The 22,580-nt window shown below is 38.7% G+C and overlaps 1 pseudogene; it reads right to left on the reverse strand.

Moving 5' to 3' along the window:
• Window positions 1-421: 421 nt before the first annotated feature.
• LOC125910385 (tubulin alpha-1 chain-like) overlaps window positions 422-22,580 on the reverse strand; it is a 65,077-nt pseudogene continuing 42,918 nt past the window's right edge.

The raw sequence follows: 22,580 nt of genomic DNA on the forward strand, positions 1-22,580 counted from the left end.
AAGAGCATGTAGGGCTGAAACAACTGCGATTATTAAAGAAATTTCAGAAGTGGATGCAGCCTGGCCCTCATCCCATGTGTCAGTTCACTTTCCTTTGTGTGTTGAGTTTGTCTTTGCTTTGGCACCATGACTAAACATCCCACTCAAAATGAATCTGTATTTCACTGACACACATTTGGTAAACGAGATGCAGTCCCTTTCGGCTCTGGCAAATACCAAGGGCTTCTTCCAGCTAACCATGTGTTTCCACAGTCAGTGCCAATCAGGTGGATGGAATTCATTTTTCTAGTACATCCCACCTGGTGCTCTATAGTTTTTAATCCATGGATTCCCACAGAAAAAGCCTCTTTAACTGTTTATAAGCCACACACTCTGAATAGATGTAAAAATGACATTGATTTTTTTTAAGCTTAGAAAGGGTTCACTTGCTCTTTCTGTAGAGGATGCTGCCAATAATTACACTTTTGGCATACGGTGCCAAGTTTTCCAGATCAACCACGGCAACTGAAATAGCAGGAATCATCTAGAATGGAAATGAGCAGCTTATTTCTTCTTTATCTTCAGTACATGTTTCAACTTTATCATTGCCTTGCCATATCTCTGTAGTAACGTGTGTAGCATAGATTTTCTTCTGTACCTTTCTTTCCTTTATAAAATAATCGATTATGATATCAATAATTATGATAATCACTTTCCAGCAAATAAATATATTCAATATACAAAAAGACTATCTAGGGTTTTTTAAACAGTCTTTTGAGGTAAAGAGTTATTCTTTTCTCTCTACTTGCAGAAGGCAAAACTGAGGCTCAGAGAGGTTGAGTGATTTACTCAAAGCTACACAGATAGTAAAGGGCGACTTGAAACATGAAGTCAGGCCACTTAATTTCAGAGTCCGGGCTCTTTCCATTATTCTATGCTGCCTGCTGAGAATGCCTTCATGGAGGGAATTTTTGCCTCTAAAACCCTGTAATGGACTTTTCAACACACTGAAGTCCAACTCAGAGAATCCAGGGACATATACCACCCAGGCCATGTCCACAAAGAGCAGACAGCCACAGAGCGATGCAGAGCATACAAACAGCTGCTCTAACGCCCAGCCATCAATATGGATTACTGCACAGCTGATGGAGTCCAAGGAGAGCTGCATCAATTTAGCAACAGGCAGTGATGAACAGCGTGAGCTCTGCCGTCGTCCATTTTGCTCACTCCTAGAGATGGGCGAATCTGCCACTTGAAAATAGTGGGGTACACAACCAAGGCGGCTCCCCTACAGCACACAGGTCATCTGTTATGGTCTGTTCCCCTGTGGCTCTGTAAGAGGGTCTGGACAAGCCTTGCATCATTATTGCAGCCCTTTAGAAGGGGATGTGGTTCAGGAGAACAGGCTCAGCCAGAGCCAGCTTCTATTGGCAAGTCTTGTACCTTCCCGTACACTCGCTCTGTCCTTCTCCTTCCCATCCCCCATGGCTGCCATGGAGCTGACAATAAAAAACGATGCCCTAGGCTGTCCTGTTTTTATTATTAGTTATATGGCATCATAAATGTACATAGAGATGTTCAGTAAATGAAATTGTGCCAAACACCAAACAGGGCCACTGCCCCAAAAGATCTTTTGGCCTCAGGGCAATGGCAGAACAATATAAGAGGAACAAAGGGAGCTGAGAGCCAGATGAGTGAGGTTTTAGTACTGTTTGGCGTTTCAGAGGGGGAGGAACAGGCTGTCCGGCAGGCTGATGGAGCGGTACAGACAGCATGCAAAAAGCATCGTGGCCACAAAGGAACTTTGAGGCCAGCAACCAGGCTCTCAGGAACAGGCTGAAGATGATTTTGGGAAGTCAGGGGAATCGGGTCCTTCTGTTATTTAATAAGGTAAATACATAAGGGGGGGAAGGAAGGTGTGATTATTTGCTTTTGATCACAAGCAGTCTGCCTCTGTTAGGAGAGGCATAAGCTGCAGGCTCACCCTCTTTGTAAGTGTCCCTTCGGATTCCACATAGTATTAAATTGCTTCTCCGGCAGATGCAATGTGTAAATATAGGACAATAACTGGAAATTTATGAGGTTAAATACTGAGGAATTGCTGAGTAGTAAAATGAAGAGACATAAATTACAGGAAATGCTGCCCTTCAATGAATACATTATGTATAATAATGAAACTTTTAAAAGGCAACAGAAACCAAATATCAGAAGAGGGTCTGGAAAGAGAAAAGCCAAGTAAAGAAGTAGGACTAGGACAGTCCAAAGTCAGCATTGCTTTGTCACTGTTAAACTGTCACATCTGTTCCCTTAGATTTCTGTGGCTCTTTGTCCTCAGAGAGGTGACCTGATGTAGTAAAAAGTATGGAGAGTGTGGTGGGAAGAGAAACTGCCTCACTACCCATATGACCTTGACCAAGTTACTTAATTCGTATGATCCTTGGTTTTCCCATCTGTAAAGTGGTTTTAATAAAACCTGATGTGGGGAACAAAGGCAGAAAGAAATGTAGATACAATTAAATTTCCTTATAACCTGCAGCCCATTGGCAAATACTTGAGGTAAGCAGAATATGACATTCCTCTAGGAACTCCCAACTCTTTTAACGTTAATGCTTTGCTAAAGGGAAAAACAACCTTAGCTTGACAATAGCTAGGCCTCCTGGATCCTGAGAGTCCTCTTTAGCATATGAAAATCCTTTCAGAAACTTCCCCTCTCTTTACTTCTTTACCTCCCTCAACTCCCAAGTATATAATCCACTGCTTCTGCCATCCCAGTGCAGCTCTTTCTGCCCAGGAGTCTGGTCCTTGTGCTTGATTTAGTAAAACCACCTTTTTGCAACAAGATGTCTCAAGAATTCTTTCTTGCCACTGGCTCTGAACCCCACCACAACATTTCCACATCAAAATCCATTTTTATAGAATTAATAGAATTAATAAGGATGGACTTGTAAACCACTTGGCCCAGCATATAGGAATGTTACACACGCATGCGCGCGCGCGCACACACACACACACACACACACACACATACACACACACACACACACACCACACAAATGAATTTCTTCTAAGGTTTATGTCAAATAATAATGAAGTATTAGCAAAATACAGAGGAGGAAGATGGGTTGTGGCCAGAAAGATTGGGGAATGCTTCCTAGGTGAGGGAGCTTTTGAAAACAGGGTTAGGTTTTAGTGAAGAGATGGAAAGGGTGTGAATCAAGGCAAGGCAGAGAAAGAACAAAGAGTGTTATGGGACAGGAAAGCAGTGAAGAGGGGATTAAGGAAGATGGACATTGGGCCCAAATCCTGGAAAGTCTTGACTGGCGTGCTAAGCATTTGACCATTGTTCTATAAGCACTGGGGAGACCAGAGGTAGCAGAACATGGAGTGACATGATCAGAGAGGTATTTGAGAAGATGTCTCTGGCGCAGCATGAGAAATATATTGGAGTGGGGAAAGACTAGAAGCAGGAGGCCAATTGGGAGAGTGTGGAGTAGTCCAGGCAAGCACTAACGAGGACCTGAGCTGGGACAGAGGCAGTAGGAATGGAAACAAGAAGACAAATATGGGGCGCTAAGGAGGCTGATATGGTAGGAGTGGGGTGAGGGACTACAAGAAGTATAAGAATGCTCCCCAGGTCTAGGAGACTAAGGATCTGATGGTGTCATTAACAAAAAGATGGGAGAAGTACATACAAGTGAGGTTTAGATTTACGGAGTCTCGAGTTCCAAGAAGAACTGTTGAAGAGGCTACTGGCAATGTAGTCCTATGATTTGAGTCTGGACTGATACCCAGATATGGGAGTCACTGACACTACAGTCTAAATTGATGCCATAGCAATGATGGGGTGTACCAAGGGAGAGAAAATAGAGTGTAGGTAGAAAACAGTGGGAAAGAAGGAAGGAGAGGATAAGGGAAAATTCCAGAAAATGTGTTTGTTTTGGGGCAGGAAAAAGGGGCTGCAAAGATATAGAGACAAAGCATGAGAGAGGGCCAATGAGGGTGTTTCTTGCTGACAGAACCATCAAAAATCAGAGAGCAGTTGAGATGAGGAAGAGCTAAGAAGAAGCCATAGGTCTTGGTGACTTGAGAAACTAGGATTTATTCCCTGCCTTCTTCCAAAAGGCATGTGAAGAGGCTTAAAAGATCACAATACTCTTTAAGCAGTACAATTCAAATTAATGTTTTAAGAAAACAACTCAAAAGCCAAGTAGAATGAGGCACTGGGGTGAGGTAAGTACCGTGGCTGAGCACTCCATTTAGCACTGACCTCCTTGGCACAGAGGAGATATTGAGGTCATGGTGTGCCTCTAATGTTTGGTTTCATAGAGGGAAGGAGACCCACAGCTTAGAATGCAAAGTGATATGAGGTGAGGTGGTGAGGAAGGAAGGGGAAAAGCACATCTAGAAAACGTCTAAGCGTGGTTTTGTGGTGCAGAGGAGAGAGGAGGACCATATCGGCATCTAGGGTAAAATGTAAGTTGTGGTGACAAGGAAGAACAAGGATGAACAGATACACTGTCCAATACACAAGACAGACAAAAGCAGCCTCTCATACATATACCTTTTCTATACATGCAGAAGCATGCACATGAAGAGGGACATCTGAAAGAGCAGGGAAGAAAATTCACACAAAAGATGCCACTCACTTAAACACAGGTAAGGATCTGGGGCAAGAACATTACACATGCAGCTAGAGCAAAGGTGCTGAGGTAGGATGAGGCATGGCACCTCTTGAGTGGTGAAGGGTTTCTTTCTCAGATCACATTCAGTAGTCTACCTCTTAAATTCCACTTGACACAAAGGTTTTATAAGTCTTTGAGTGACAAATAACTAAGTGGAGACATTTCCCTGGTACATTGCTTGGAGACCTTGCCAGAGTTTCTGCAGACAAAGGATCCCAGCAGCTACAGCATGGAAGGAAGTGGAGTGGCTGAGAGGCCCTAGGGAAAGGGCCACATTGGGCTCCCTTTTGAGCCAGGGGTTACAGGCTTCCCCACAGGCCTCAGGTCTGCTTTCTTCCCCTCTTCCATGTGCTCCTGTCTGGGGGCAAAATGTGGGGGGGAGTGTAGGTAGAATCAAAACACTTCTCCCTGGATGTGCAACTGCATTTCCCCATTTCCCAAGGCTTTACCTGTATTTGTGATTTTCAACCTTTCAGGAACCATAGGATGTTTTCTGTTTTTTTTTTTATGATTCCATAGAACACTCAGATGACATAACCTAAAAGTATTGTCGCCTTTGTTGTTGCTTTCTTAATTTGAAAATGAGGTTAAATGGGATGCCTGGGTGGCTCAGCTGGTTAAGCGGTCTGACTTCAGCTCAGGTGATGATTTCAAAGTTCCTGAGTTCAAGCCTCTCATCGGGCTTTCTGCTGTCAGCGTGGAGCCCACTCCAGATCCTCTGTCCCCCTCTCTCTCTGCCCCTCCCCTGCTTGTGAGCCCGCACACAAAATAAATAAAAATTAAATTAAAAAAAGAAAATAAGGTTAAATCATAAAAATCAAGCAGTTATTCACATTTAATGGATTAGCAATAGCCATTCATTGGAATATTTGAAAACTCGCTGATGTTTTATTAGATACTTTTGTTTAAATGTTGGATACTGTTGGGAAATACACTTTATTATAGAAACCATAACAGTTACTGTTATTGCCTTCTTTCGACTAGAGGTCCTTTTACAAAAGAAAAAGGGATTATACAGAAATTGAGGAATAATAGAACTGACAGTTTTTAGAATGTTTTCTATGTGTTGGGTACTTTGTGTCTATTAACATATTTCAGTCTTCAAACAGTGCTTTAAGGTATGTTAAAATGAGGCTCAAGGAATTTAAGTGATGCCCCACATGGTAATAGTGTCAGGAACTGAGTCCAGGAACATCTGACTTGAAAGTCTATCTTCTTTCTATTTTACCACACTGACTCCCAGAGCAGAAGACAACCAGTCTGAAATGGAGCCATGAAATGGGCTTCTTCTCCCTTAAGTTCCCCAAATCATTCCTACTGAGATTCCAAATGCCTGCCAGCATGCTTATGCGTTGGATCAATTGTGTATGTGCACCCCCAATGAGTATTTTGTTTTTCACAAGCGTTGTACAAGTGTTAGGTACAAGAGGGGTTAGGTTTGTTCTGTGCTGTTCAGGAGGCAGATCTTGGACAAATGGATTAAGATGAAAGGGGACAGATGGTAGCTCAACCCAAAGAAGAGCTTTCTGACAGAGTAACCCATTCTATGTGAAGGTATGAAAGAAAAATCACAAATAGGGACACAAAATGGATCCAGAAGGAGGTAAATAATAATAGGTACTATTATACCCCTTTATTCAGTGAAGGAAATGGAGCTACGGTACTTAGATAAATTGCCCAACATGGTGCAGGAATTTTCCTCAGTTTGTTTAAAAACTCCTTCAGGCAAAAGAAATAGGCCAGTAAGATGGGCCAGAGATTCTGTTGCGTATCAGCTTATTTTTTCCCCAGCTGGTGCTTGAATTCTAACATGCAAACAAAACAGTAGACTGAGACAAAAGGATAAATGGGCAGAGAAGTATCACTTTATCTTTTCAAAGCAGTCCTTTTACAAAGAAATTGAGTGGAATATCTCTGAACCATGACTCAACTCATTTACCTCTCTATATCTTCACAACAGTTAACTTACCTAATTATTCATTTGACAAACATTTATTGGGTATCCCTCATTCTTTTTTAAAAAAAGTTTATTTATTTATTTCAAGGGGAAGGGGGAGAGAGAATCCCAAGCAGGTTCCACCCTGTCAACACAGAACCTCATGCTGGGCTTGACTCATGAACCATGAGATCATGACCTGAGCCTAAGTCAAGAGTCAGAGGCTTAATTGACTAAGCCACTCAGGGGCCCTTGGGTATTCCTCATTTTAAACATGATGCTAAACCCTGGAGATACAGTGAGGACTAAGACATTGTTCCCTCCCTTAAAGGACCCCCATTTCCCACGAAAAGAAGCTAAACAAGCCAACGAATAATTATCATAGATCAGGCTGTAATGAAATACCCCGAGAGGTAGGCACAAGCAAGTGTTATGGGATTTGAAGAATGGAATAAGGAATACTTTTTAAAGGAGGTGGGGGATCTGGAAAGACTTCATGAAAACAAAATTACAACAGTACCTTTTGAAAAATGGATCAAATTTCAATAGAGATAGGAAGGGAAGATCTGAGCCAGGATCTTGACAATTAAAAAACAAGGGGTGTGCTGAGAATAAAGATATACAAATAGGGATCGAGGGAAGCGAAGATGCAAAGTCATGCCAGAACTGAAATATAAGCCATCTTGAAATTCATGGACTTTCGTTTGGACTTCAGGGGAGGCTATAGGAAGTATTTACAAATAGATCTCATAGGCTAATAACCAACATACCCATGAAAGACATGGAAAGGAGGACGGTCAGGAGGCCGCAATGCCAAAGAGCAGGGATGAGCCTTTATCAGGGCTTGGGAGTTAGCCAGGCTCCACTCTGAATCCTTACTCCTCCCAGCTAGTCCTACCGCTCCTAGCAGCTAGTTATTTCTTCTCTCTGGCTTTCAGTTTCCTCATATGTAAACACTTAGTTTGTTAGTTTGTTGGGAGGCCTGAATGAAGTACTGTGTATAAATCTTTGAGGAGACAATAAGCATCCATGAATGGTAGCAAAACCAAACTTAGGAACAGCCCACTGGTTCAACATGACTCATCGGCTCACCAGTCTTTCTGGAAAACCTATTAAGTGCTTTGTATGTAGATTTTTACACTCTCCCCTGGGTCTGACCTACTCTAAAGGAAAACACCATCACATCAGAAGACTTCACTTCCATTTTGCCATGGTATGCATCAGGGTAGTGGGGTATTCCCTGCAAGGTGCTTTCTCTATAGGCTCTTTTTGAACCTCTACCCAGCAATAACCACACTACATAGCCAGGATGATTATGCAGGACTGATCCCAAGGACTTACCTAGAGCACAAAAAGAAGTCTTGAGGAGAAGAAGAAACAATTAACTGCTTGGTGTCTGCAGGGCAAAAATAATGGGAAGAAAGCCATCTCAAATGACCATCCACAAGTTGGCCTGAGACACACTGACTAAGGAGAGAGAAACAGTGACACCTCTGTGAGGTCATACCTTTTTCAGATTTGATGTAGCTCATAAATGCACGGCACAGACTATTACCTGAGCTTTCCTTCATATACTGTGATTATGTGTTCAGTAAATAGCATGGAAGACTGTAAAGACTTTGTTGTGAAATCAGGCAACATTAACTCATTAAGTCAATAATTCATGGACTCTTTTATCTAAAGTGGCAACATCACACCATCAATTCACAAAACAGCCACTTCTCTGAAGTGTATGTGATGATAATAATGGATTTTCTAACAATACCCTCTCAAAGCAAGGTCACTGCGCTCAGATGCTGTGGACATACTGATCTGACCTAGGTCAGCAAAACAAGCTTTATTATTGAACCTAATTATGAACTATCAAGATAATGGTCTAGACTAAACTGTTTCCTAGGGGATTATTTAGAAACTAGTAAGCCATTTTAGTTTTAAATCTACTGTACTTGGCAGTACCTGTGATGATGCAGGAACTGTGTTTCCTACATAGAATGGACTACAATTCCTGCAAATACTTTGCAATCTTAGGAACAGTAGTGATATACAATGTTATGCTGTACTTGTACATAATTTTCAGGTTACTGCCTATGCTGTTATATACCCATCTTACAAATAGCTATATAGATATAGCTCAGATAATTAAAGCTCATAATGAAGTATGCAGTTCTGAGTGTTTGTAGTCAGTTATGTAATGTGACATACAGGGACACATGGTTTGCTGCCATAGCTTTTGTGTCTTAACTAGGGAACTGCTTGTAAAGATATTTATTTCTCGTGTCTGTTGAGAGGTTTTCTCCTGCCTATCAGTGGTTAATGTATTTCTTCTATTCAGATTCACAGATGGTACTTCATGATTGCCTGACATTGGGTAATGCACCACACTGGCTTGCTTCTGCATAAGAGTTAACACTAGCGGTAGAGTTGTGGAAGAAGGAACCAAAGAACACAGTATTTCCTGGATTGTAAACTGCACCAACAGGTTTACCACAGCTTTGAGGGAAAAATGCATTTTAGGCATAAGGAAATAAGATATATCCTATTTGGAGGCACCTGGGTGGCTCAGCGGGTTAAGCATCCAACTTCGGCTCAGGTCATGATCTCACAGTTGGTGACTTCAGGCCCCGCATCAGTATCTCTGCTGTCAGCGCAGAGCCTGCTTTGGATCCTCAGACCCCTCTCTCTCTGTCCCTCACCCAATCACACTCTCTCCCTTAAGAATGAACAAACATTAAAATATATATATAATATATATATATATATATATATATATATATATATATATAGCTCCTATTTGGTGAAGTCCTGGTAAAACTACTCATCTTGCATGAATAAAGACTGTACTTTTAGGTATGAAAGTAATAATTTGGCCAAGGAAACTGGTGTTTTGTGATTTCAGAGTGAAACACTGTGGTCATTTCAAGCCATCTTTGGTGATGTGCAATCAGATATAGGGTTTTTATCATTTTTTACTTTGTGTTTTTGTTTTTGTTTTTCTTTTTAGGGAGAGAGAGCAATTACAAGCAAGGAAGATGGGTGGAGGGAGAGAGAGAATCTTAAGCAGGCTCCATGCTTCATGCAGAACCCAACATGGGGCTCAATCCCACAACTCTGGGATTGTGACCTGAGCCAAAATCAAGAGTCAGATGCTCATCTGACTGAGCCACCCAGGTGCCCCTTGACTTTTTGATATTTTAAATGCAAGTCTCAAAGTGTACCTGAAAAAAGGTTTGACACACTACTACAACTAAGAGCATTATCAATCTATAGAGTTTCTGCTTCATAAATGTTGCATGGAATTTTACAGTGATTTTCAATGGTTTTTGAATCTCTAAAACTACAAAAGAGGCAAGTAGTATCGTACTTAATAACATGGTCTCAGTAATCAGACTGTTGGGTTTGTGTCCTACCTTTGCCACTTTCTAGAAATAACCATGGACATGTTGCTTTACCCTCTATAAGCCTCAGTGCTCTCAACTGTAAAATGGTGAGGATAATCTCCTACATTTATAGGCTGGTTAGGAAGATAAAATAAGGTCATATCCAAAAAATGCCTGGCACTAGGTAAGCACTACTAAATATTGCCTGAAATGATCATTTATAGGATTTTTCCTTGGGTTGTCTTAAAATTTTCCTCTCTTGACATAGATCAAGGAGCAGGATTCCTCTATAGTTGTCTTCTTCAGTCTTAGCCGCTTAAACCTTATGAACTAGACTCTGATTTAAAACGCAATGATTTGTTTTTCCTTGATTTTTCTTTCTTCTCTGTATTGCTAGCATTTTTTATAAAACTGTGTTATTGAATAATTGATGTGATGTGTGTGCACACACAAATGCACAGATGAAGCCCAAATTTAGAGCTATTTCAATGATTGTGATTTTGCCAAATTTGGTCAACAAAGTTGCCCAGGATGAATAAATAGATTAAAAATTGATCAGTGGACACATGTAGGAATAGACTTTGTTGAAATATCTGCTTGTGGGGCATATTAGTTTTTCCTATCTCTTGCCCTTGTTTCTTCACTTCTTCTTATGTTTTTAAACTTCACAGCAGTCAGTTTGGTACAGGAAAGAAATATTAATGGAACTTTCACAAGAACTAAAATAGTGATCCCACCTTATCTTCACCCTGTTCAGGTCATAATGAGATGATTTTCCATAATTAGTACATTTATTATAGATGTTACCAGCCATGAGGGTAGTTAAATTGCTACATTAAATGGGTTAAGAGAAACAGAAATTATATTTAAATACAATTATTTCATTGTATTCTATTCTGATTTTAAAAGAGTAAAATTAACTGATGCCTGAAACTTTAGTTAGTGGAAATACACTTCTGTTTCTATGTATAATGCAAAATAATTTTGCTGTATTCTTTTTATTCCCTTTATCTGAATTTTCAGTAATAATAATAATAATAATAATAATAATTGCTATTAGAATGCCAATTTGCTTAATGGCTTGGAATTCGTCATTTAATTTCAAGTAATCTTATGAATCAATTAATACAAAAAGGCCCAAGATCAACAGAGAATTCTTTGTATATGGGATTCCCCGAAAATAATTAGATGCTACTATGTTAAGAACTAATGAACCTCTTAGGAGTTAATCAACAAATTCTGAAATGGTGCCCAGGCCATAATTAGCCACTTGTTTCTCTGCAAGAGCACCCATCATGGTGAGGGTGCAGGGTTTGATTAGTATCATTTCACTCTGAAGGCTGCTTCCAGGCTGCATTTAAACAACTAATGTGCAACATCGCTCTTGGCTTTGGTGGCGGCTTCCCACATATAAGGGCTTCAGGATGGAGAAGATTAATTACCCAGACATGTAATTCACTAGAGCCTAGGCTCCTGAAGCTTGGTAACAAGGCTGTGTGAAATTGATTAGGGTGGTTCTGGTGAGGTTTGTGCTTCTAGTGCCATTGTCAAAATGGCACAATGGGATGGAGCCAAAGAGATTTTGATAGCCACATAGATGCAGAAGATTACCATACCACAAAGGGTCCTTTATTGAGAAGTTATCAGTTCTATCCCCTCATGCTTCTGCTGGAGCTCTGATTTTTTTTCTTCTGTGGCTTCTAGTTCACTTACTAAAGGAGTTTACATTTCTTATCAGCCAAAGTAGGTGGAGACCTTTTAGAATATCACGGCCACCTGGGAGGCTCAGTTTGTTAAGTGTCTGACTCTTGATTTCAGCTCAAGTCATGATCTCATAGTCCATGAGATTGAGCCTCACTTGGGGCTCTGCACTGACAATGTGGAGCCTGCTTGGGATTCTCTCCGTCCCTCTCTCTTTGCCCCTCCCCAACTTGTGCTCTCTCCCACTCTCTCTCTCTCTCTGAAAATAAATAAAATAAATATTAAAAAAATAATAATACCTTGCAGTTGGTGCCTAAAAACACTAAGAATGAATGAATGAATGAATGAATGAGCAAATGAATGCACTAAATATATAAAGTGCTTTGCAATGTATAGAATGTTCTCACATCTGTTGTTTTGAGCCTTTTAGCTCATGAGTTTGGTATCAGTGTCTTCTTTTTTTTTTAATGTTTTTGAGAGAGAGAGAGACAGAGACAGAGACAGAGAGAGAGAGAGAGAGAGAGGCAGAGAGAATAAGCAGGAGAGGGGCAGAGAGAGAGGGAGACACAGAATCCATAGCAGTCTCCAGGCTTTGAGCTGTCAGCACAGATCCTGATGTGGGGCTCAAACCCATGAAAGATGAGATCATGACTGGAGCTGAAGTCAGACACATAACTGGTTGAGCCACCCAGGAACCCCAGTGTCTTCTCTTTTAAAGGTCACCACCTCCTGTTTCTTTGACCCTCAACCCTTCTGACACCAAATGTGTCAGTTTTCCACACCAAGCAATTTTGACCCTAACTACCTGGAGTTAGTACAGACCCCACAGGTTAAGGGCTCACTCTTACAACACTGTCCCCAGTTCAGAGGCCAGTCACAAGTTCCAGATTGTCTCCTGTACTTCTGACTAACTGGCTATAAATCAGGGGTTCCTGCACCTCTTTTCTCAGGTTTGGTGATTTACTAGAATGACTTAAAGAATGCAGGAAAGTGATGTATATTCTATTATTGGTTTATTATAAAGAATACAACTTGGGAGCAAATAGAAGAGATGCATAGGAGAAGGTATGTAAAAAGAGGCATAGAGTTTCCATCACTGTCACAGTACCTCATTGTGTTTACCAGTCTGAAAGCTCTATGAATCCTGCCCTTCAGGGTTTCTATGAAAGCTTTATTACATAGGATTGATTGATTAAACACTGGCCATTGATGAACAAGTTAAGCTCCAGCCTCTCTCCTCTCCTTGGAGGTCGGGTGGTGGGACTGAAAGTTTCAACTCTCTAATCAATGCTTGGTTCCTCTAGGAATCAGTTCCCATGCTCCAAGAGTCATCTAATTAGCATAGGCTCAGTATGGTGAAGGGGCCTTATCAAGAATAAGAAGAGATGCTTCTGTGACTACAACCACTGAGGATGTGATAAGGGTTTTAGAAGCTCTTGGCCAGCAACTGCACAAAGACCAAATTTCTAATTTTTTTTATATCACTACATCACAAATTTGAAGGTGGGGAAATTGACATTCTGAGCAGTGAACCAGTCACATGTCAATTAGATGTGGCGAAACCAAGGCAAACCCCAGAAATTCTAAATACTAATCTACTAGACCAGAGAGACCGGACAGAGAAGACCTGGACTGGGCCCAGCAACAGAGATCAAGCAGAGGAGATGATGGAAAAGGAAGATGAGAGGAAAATGAGATTAAAAAAAAGTGGGTGAGGTGTTTCTTTGCTTGATTCTATATATGTACATGTAATAAAAATATAATGAGATAGATTTTAAACCAAAGACCAGAAAGTCCACCTGCAAATGTGTGGGGTTCTCTTCAGGATGGTTACCCTGGGGCAGGGGGAGAAGATCATGGCAGTATGTGTATTTCAGAGAAAGAAAGCTGCATGGTGTCCAAGGGAGCTTGGCTGTGCCCTCTGACTTCCACTCTACTGTGGCTTCTGAGGGACTGCTGAGTTGCTGGAGTGAGCCTCCACAGGGCCATGACCACTGAGGCATTCTGTCACTTTTACAACACAATGGCAATAATTCTTTTTGAATTTGTGGTGCACACTGTTGACAGTTTTCCTGACCAGATACAGCATTTCAATAAAGTGCTACTTCTCTTAATGCTTGAGTAGTCCTGTGAAATATGTATTATTTTTATTCCTGTTTTATAAATCATAAAATAGAGGTTCAAAGAAGCTAAATAACTGGTCCAGGATAACTCAACTAATCATAGACAGGGTGATGGTTTAATTGTTTGATTCATTCGTACAATAAATAAATGTGTATTGAATACCTTCTATATACCATGCTCTATTTTGGGGGATATAGCTGTAAACAAGACCAGTGAAGCCCCTGCCATCATGGAGCTTACATGTCAAACTTCCGATGATAAATGCAGTTTTGTTCACGTGAACCATTACTAAGAGTTCTAGGGCTTCATTTCAGGGCATAAACTCCTTCTGTAATGTGTCTTTCTCCAGGCACATTCTTTTTGTCCCTCTGGAGGGACAAATGCCTTCTTCCATCTGCATTCATGGGGTATGAGGACTGCTCTCATCCCCCTTGCAGTGGTCCTTGGCAAAGTGATTTAACGTCTTCCAGCAGTAGCAGCCTGAGATGCATCTCTTTGTGTACCATTTACATCATTGAGTGCATGTTCTATCTAGGCAGCTGTGACCCTGCCTGATAACCACTACCACAACCACAACTTCTCAGGTACTCACAGTCCTCAGTACTGTGCTAAGCCTATGGATCAACATATTCACTCCTCATAACTACCTTATGAGACAGGCATTTTTCCACTTGAGATATCTCAGTTGCCAAATATCTAGCTCAGGTCCCAGAGTAGAATGGAAAACCAGTTATCTGTGATTTGGAGCTGGGCTCCAACCATCATGTTTTCTAATGTGGAGCTGATACACCACTCAGGCCTCTCTGCAACGTGACTGGCTATGCTAAAAGTAGTTTTGCTGCTCTCAGATCTATTGAGTTACATGAGGAGCTGCAGCACTGTACAAATGATTGTTGATGATTAATCTTTAAAGTGGTTTAGAAGACAAGTTTTCAAATTAACCTTCCATTTTTTGTTTTTAAAATTTATTTATTTATTTAAAAATATTATTGAAGCATAGCTGACATACGTTATATTAGTGTTGGATGTATATTGCATTAATTTGACAATTCTATACATTACTCAGTGCTCATCATGATAAGTGTAGTCACCATCTGTCACTATACAATGCTATTACAATATTCTTGACCATATTCCCTATGCTGTACTTTTCATCTCTGTGACTTATTTATTTTACGACTGGAAATTTGTACCTCTTAATCTTCTTTACCTATTTACCCATCCCTTACTCACCTCCCCTCTGGAAACCACCATTTTTTTTTCTCTGTATTTAAGAGTCTGTTGGGTTTTTTGTCTGTTCATTTGGTTTGTTTTTTAGATTTCACATGTGTGTGAAATCATTTAATATTTGTCTTTCTCTGTCTGACTTACTTCATTTAGCATAATACCTTCTGGGTTCATCCATGTTGTTGGCAAACGGCAAGATTGCATTTTTTGTGTGTGGTATAATGGATTAATATTCCAGTGTGTGTGTGTGTGTGTGTGTGTGTGTGTGTGCATATCTCCATTCATTTATCCATTTATTCATTCATTTGTCAATGGAAACCTGGATTTCTTCTATGTCTTGACTATTGTAAATAATGGCACAATAAACACATGCTTGTATATATCTTTTTGAATAAATGTTTTCATTTTCCTTGGATAAACACCCAGTAGTATGGTATTTCTATATTTAATTTTTTGAGGAAACTCCATACTGTTTTCCATAGCAGCTGTACTAATTTATGTTCCCACCAACAGTGCACAAGTTTTCCCTTTTCTCCACATCATTGCCAGCACTTCCTATTTTTTGTCTCTTTGATACTAGCCATTCTGGTATGAGGTGATATCTCATTGTAATTTTTATTTGCATTTCCCTAATGATTAGTGGTGTTGAGCATCTTTTCATGTGTCTGTTGGCCATTTGTGTATCTTTGGAAAAGTGTCTATTCAACTCTTCTGCACATGTTTTAACCCAATGTTTTATTTTTTTGGTGTTAAGTTGTATGAGTTCTTTATATATTTTGGGTATTAACACTTATGAGATATATTATTTACAAATATCTTCCCCCATTCAGTTGGTTGTCTTCTTGTTATGTCAGTGGTTTCCTTTGCTCTGCAACATCTTTTTATTTTGGTGTAGTCCTAATAGTTTATTTTTTGCTTTTGTATCCCTTACCTAAGGAGACATATTCATAAATATGTTGCTAAGGCTGATGTCCAAGAGATTACTGCCTCTGTTTTCTTTTAGGAGTTTTATGGTTTTAGGCCTCACATTTAGGTCTTTAATCCTTTTGAATTTATTTTTTCTGTTTTGTAAGAAAGTGACCCAGTTTCATTCTTTTGCATGTAGCTGTCTAGTTTTTCATGTATTGAGAAGACTGCTTCCTATTGGATATTCGTGCCTCTTTTGTCATAGATTAATACACCATGTAAGCATGGGTTTATTTCTGGACTCTCTTATCCTTCCATTGATCTATGTGTCTGTTTTTGTGCTAGTACCATACTGATTTGATTAGTATAGCTTTGTATTATTTCTTCAAATCTGGGATTATGACACCTGCAACTTTGTTCTTCTTTTTCAAGATTGATTTGGCTATTCAAGGTGTTTTGTGTTTCCATACAAATTTTAAGGTTATTCATTCTAGTTCTGTGAAAAATGCTGTTGGTATTTTGATAGGGATTGGATTGAATCTATAGATTACTTTGGGTAGTATGCACAGTTTAACAATATTAATTTTTATAGTCCAGGAACATTACATATCTTTCCTTTTCTGTCATCTTCAGTTTTCTTCATCAGTGTCTTATAGTTTTCTTCCATGTTGTTTTCATCCATGAGTATAAGTCTTTCACCTCCTTGGCTAAATTTATTCCTAAGCATTTTATTCTTTTTGGTGCAGTTGTAAGGGGGATTGTTTTCTTAATTTTTCTTTATGCTGTATCATTATTAGTGTATATATGCACAGATTTCTGTGTATTAATTTTGTATCCTGAAAGTTTGCTGAATTCATTTATTAACTCTAACAGCTTTCTTTGTGGAGTCTTTAGGGTTTCTATATATTGTATCATGTCATCTGCAAAGAGTGCAGATGCCTTTTATTTCTTTTTCTTGTCTGATACTGTGGCTAGGACTTCTCAGTACTGTGTTGAACAAAAGTGGTGAGAATGGACATCCATGTCTTATTCCTGGTTTTAGAAGAAAAGCTTTCATTTTTTCACACTTGAGTATGATGTTAACCGTATTTTTCATATGGGGCTTTTATTATGTTGATAATTGTTCCCTCTAATTCTACTTTCTTGAGAATTTCTATCATGAATAAATGTTGCATTTTGTCATTTACTTTTTCTGCATCTAATGAGATGATCCTATCGTTTTATCTTCTTATTAATGTGATATATTACATTGATTGATTTGCAAATGTTGAATCCTTTGTATTTTTTGAATAAATTCCATTTGATCATTGACCATGATTTAATCTATTGTTGAATTTGATTTGCTAATATTATGTTGAGGATTTTTACATCTATGTTCATTAGGGATATTGGCCTGTAGTTTTGTTTTGTTTTGTAGTGTTTTTGTTTGGTTTTTGTGTTAGGTTAATGATGCCCTCATGAAATGAATTTGCCAAAAGAAAAAAAGTGAATGAATTTGGAAGTTTACCTTCCTCTTTTATTTTTGAAATCGTTTGAGAACAATAGGTATTAATTGTTCTTTAAATGTTTGGTAGAATTCACCTGTGAAACCATCTGGCCCAGGATGTTTTGGAAGTTTTTTGATTACTGACCCAATATCGTTATTCATTATTTGTCTGTTCAAATTTTCTGTTTCTTCCTAAATCAGTTATGGAAGATTGTATGGGAATTTATCCATTTTTCTAGGCTTGTCCAGTTTGTTGGCATGTAATTTTTTGACAGTATTCTCTTACAGTTATTCTGTAACTTGTTATATATAAGTTATATATATAACTGTGGTGTCTCTTGTTATATATATCCCCTCCTTCATTTCTGACTGTATTTGTTTGCGTCTTCTCTCCTTTTTTCTTAATGAGTCTGGCTAAATAAAGGTTTATCAACTTTTTAAAAGAATCTTTTCAAACAACCAGCTCTTGATTTCATTGACCTTTTCTATTGTTTTTCTAAGTCTCTATGTCATTTATTTTTGTTCTAATATTTATTATTTCCTTCCTTCTACTCACTTTGGGTTTTGTTCTTTTTCTAGTTTCTTTGGCTATAAGGTTAGATTGTTTATTTGAGATTTTTCTTGTTTCTTGAGGTTGGTATGTATCACTATAAACTTTCCCCTTAGAAGGGTGTATCCCAAAGATTTTGGACTGTTGAGTTTTCATTTTTATTTGTCTTCATGTATTTTTTATTTCCTCTTTCTTCATTGACCCATTGGTTGTTTAGCCTCTAAGTGTGTTTTTTTTTTTCTCTTGCAATTGATTTCTATTTTCATACTGCTGTGGTCAGAAAAGATGCTTGATATAATTTTGGTGTTCTTAACCTTTCATTTTTAAGGAATAAATGCAATTATTTTAAAACTTTTTAATTTTGCTTTGGGAGTTTTAATATAAAGTAGATTATACAACTTTGACTCAGCAGAAAATTTGTATTTATGTGTTACATGTCTTCTTGACATAGGTCTTTGGGTTCCCTAAGAACACCGTTTCTTTGGTATGCAAGGGAGAACTGAACATTGGGTAGCAGACAGTCAAAGCAAATTTGTGGAGAATTTTATTATAATTATGCTCATCTATTAGACAAGAAAAATGAGTTCTTTGGGGAACAGTGAAAAATCTTTCAGTTATGTGCTATATTGAAGGGTTCTGGGTGTTCAGTGACATTATTTTTTAGTTCTTTTTCAAAGAATTATAATTGCAGGACAGAATAATATACTTACTTTTAATATACTTTCATAGTTTATAAAAATTATAAAATTTATTGAATGTTTTTTCACTTGGAACATTTGTTGTTCTTTTGTATTTCAATTCTTTAAGAAATTTTGTTTAACTTTATATGTACAACATTGAACCATTTGATAGCAATGACATGGCATATACCAATCTTGGTGAGGTATGTACAAGGGTGCATGAAGCCAAAAGTTACATGATCTATGTATATTTTAATTGATTTGGAGGGAGAGAGGAAACTAATGTCACTACTTGGTTATTTAACTCTCACTTTGGATGAAGAAATAGGTATATTTGAACCAACCATACTAATTGTATCTCTGACCTACCTTACCAACAGGATTTGGCTTACCTGGTCTACCCTCTTGCCTTGTTTTCTAAAACTAGGGGGGAATCCATAATAAGAAAATCTCAGAGACTCTTTTACAGATAGGACAATTATAATCATTTTCTGACAACAGAGAAAGGTGAAAGATTTTTTTTTTCAATTTTTAAGAAAAACTATCTTTCAACCTTTCCCCTTCTTCACCTTCAGTATTGCAGCCATCACCTCTAGGTTTTGGCTTTAAAGACGTTGGTTCAATAGAAGGAAAAGGCTGAAAGGGAATGGAGGCCTCAGCCCAAAAGAAAAAAGAAAGCAGTAATCAAATCTCCAGTCTGCAAGGTTTAAGAAGGAGGCGACTCCATCTGTGTAGCAGTGGCATTCATGCCTAGGTGCTTTGCTGGACCTCAACTCCCCAATACGTCCAAACAGGTAGGGCTTCAGGGGATTCACTATTGTATGTGCTTTTGGAAATTTAGGGGTGTCACTCTCCCCACCCAGTCAAGGTAGAGCCTGGTTAGTTGATTTGGATTTAAATATTTCTACAACAATGGTACCTTACTGAGCACTATGTTCCAGGTACTTTACATATACCATGTCATTTGATCCTGACAACAAATCTATGAAATTGACACTACTTTCATCATAATTTTTTATATAGTTAAAGTGAAGCACAGAAAGGTTGAGTAGTTTGCCTACTATCATTTAAAGAGTAAGTGGTCCATCCAGGACTTAAATCTAGAAATTCTAATGCCTAAATCTGGGCTTACAGTCACTAAACGACACCAGAAGTCTTGTGGAAGATGTTATCTGAATGAAGTAATTTTAGAAGCAAAAACATTATTTGGAAGAAACTAAAAAAAACAAAAAGCTTAAAAAGCAGGGAAGGTGTTCTCTCACATGTCACAAGTCTAAGGGTAACAACTGTTAGCATTGGTCTATCAGTTTATTGATGTCAGGGTAGATGCTTCTGCCGTTCTCTACAGCTTTCCTCATGGGCATAATTTAATATCAGCAGCTCCAACCATCACATCTGCATCTCAGGCAAGGAGAATTAGGAACAACAGTACTAGCTGTATCTATCCTCCTTTAGCAGTGAAGCAAAAGCTTTATCTAAAACCCCAGCAGACTTTTGTTTTTCTTCTCATTGGCTAGAACTGTCATCTGGCATCCCTAACTGCTAGAGAGGCTGAAAAATAAGCAATTAGCTGGGCCCATTGATTCCTTAAACAATATTGCACTTTTATTAACTAGGACAAAGGAGAATGCAGAATGAGCAAATAGCTTCTATAGATAGCAAGCTATTTCATAGTATTTGTTCTTATTTTCTGCCATGGTAATAGAATATTAGCTGGGCATATGGCCACCCAATTAAAGACTTCATTCCATAGCCTCTCTTGCAGCTATATGTAGCCATGTGACTAAGTTCAGACTGGTGGTGTTTGTGTAAATATGGTGTGTGCTTTTTTAAGGTCTTGTCCATACAATGATTGGTTATGCTCTTATGTGGCTCTTTGTCTTCTGTTAGCAGGGAAATAGCAAGAACTAGGTAGGACAAGCCGCTTTGGTCCCATTGTTGAAAAGGGCAGAATTGACCACTTTCCCTCATTGGCCTGCCCACCTTTGGACTATTATATAATACAGAGATAGATCATTTCTAGTTTTGGTGGGCCAGTGTATTTTTAATCTTTGTTACAACAGTTTAGCTTGTACACTAACCACCCACAGCAACTAATATCTTCCACCTCATCTGCACCAGATCTTAGTCCTTTCAATGCCCTAAGAAACTGTACTCTGGTCCATGGCCACCAGGTCCTGGTCTCTCTGTACATATTGCTCACTACTATAATCAGTGATTACGCTGGGCCCAATAAACCATATCTTAGCCTTTTTTGCATATGGATTTCTGAGAGTCTGTGCAGTCCAGCCAGTAAAAGGGAAAATGTACTTTTTTGGTTTGGGAAAGGGAAAAATTATCACTAGGAGTCATTGTTTTCCCCTTCCCCAAACCGAGCCCAGGAAGCAAAGATCCAATCCTCCTAAGAGTTTTCCTGTTTCCCCAGCTTCAAACCTACCCCTTTCTGAGAAAGAGGAAGGGAACAAAAAGTGCTTCAAAAGCTATCAATTTAAGTCAGATGACTGACTTACTGATGGAAAATATCTTTGCTACTTGTATACTTCACATTCCTTCCTGCTGGTCATCTTAAGCCATTTTTTATTTTCTTAGTTATAAATGTTACTGAGTTTTATCTTTTGGTTTGATATTTGCTTTTTTTATATTTTGAACTACACCAAGCAGCATTTTAGGAAAAAATAATATGATGTGATATATATGAATGACGTAAGTTTTTAAAATGTGATTTGCATTTATCTTTTCCATATACATATGCCACAAAATTAGTTTATGGGCAGAGTTGATCTTATAAAACTGAGGAGTCAATAAACTGTCTCTTGCCCTTTCATTTTCTTGCATTTTTCCCTGCCCTTACAAACTTTCTTCATCCTCTTTCCCTCCAGAAGGTTTCTAGTTCATTATGCATCCCTGATTTCTATTGCTTTTAAAAGTACTTTCCTCAAAACTGTCAAGGTCATCAAAAACAAGGCAAGTCTGAGAAACTGTCAGAGAGATGAGACTCAAGAGACATGATGACAACATGTAAAATGGTATCCTGGTTGGGATACAGAAAAAAAACATGAGGGAAAACTAGTGATGACCAAATAATGGTTTTTGGTTAATAGTAATGAATCATTGTTGCTTTCTTTGTTGTGACAAATGTGTCTGATGTTAACAATGGGGTCAATTGGTTGTGGGCTATAGGCGACCTCTGTAGTGCCTTCATAACATTTTTGTAAGTCTAAAATTATCCTAACATATAGTGTTTATTTTAAAAAATAAGTAAACACTTAACAACTAAAAAAAAAAAAGTGGAGGAGAAAAAGCACCTCCTTCACACTAAGGATTTGGGGACAGAACGTGAAGCCACTCCTGGAGTGTTTCTATAAATCAGCATTTCCTGGAGTATGTTCCTCAGAATACAATCCGCTAGATGTTTCACTACCAAGTTAATTGGCGAAATTTTTGGTTAATGTATGTCTCCCTTAGAGATTCCTAATTTGTACACATAATGCATAGTGCATAGTATACATAAACTCAAAAAAGTCCTGAAACCAAGAGACCTCTTTATCTAATACAGAGTTTTCCACATTTATTTGGCCACTTGAACTTTTTGTCCTCAAATAACATTATCACTGCCTTTAGACATAATGTGCTGCAAATATACCCTAGGAAAGCTGGCTCAGAGAAAGCAGTCTTTGGAAGCATGAATGGTGGAAGTTTAGGGATGGCATTAAACCTCTGGGGGCAGTAACCTCATGGTTTTGCTCATGTCATTCCACACTACTCCGCCAAGCCACAAATGTGACTCCTCAGGGAATGATCAAGCTACAGGAAAATCACTAAGGTTTTATTATAGATACAAAGGATGCAAATTATACTTAGAAACACAAAATGTCAGTCTCCTGACTCTGCTAATTGACTCCAACTTTAATGGTGCTAGGCTCATTATTCCC

Source organism: Panthera uncia (genome assembly GCF_023721935.1).
Source record: "Panthera uncia isolate 11264 chromosome B3 unlocalized genomic scaffold, Puncia_PCG_1.0 HiC_scaffold_1, whole genome shotgun sequence".
Lineage (NCBI taxonomy): Eukaryota > Metazoa > Chordata > Mammalia > Carnivora > Felidae > Panthera > Panthera uncia.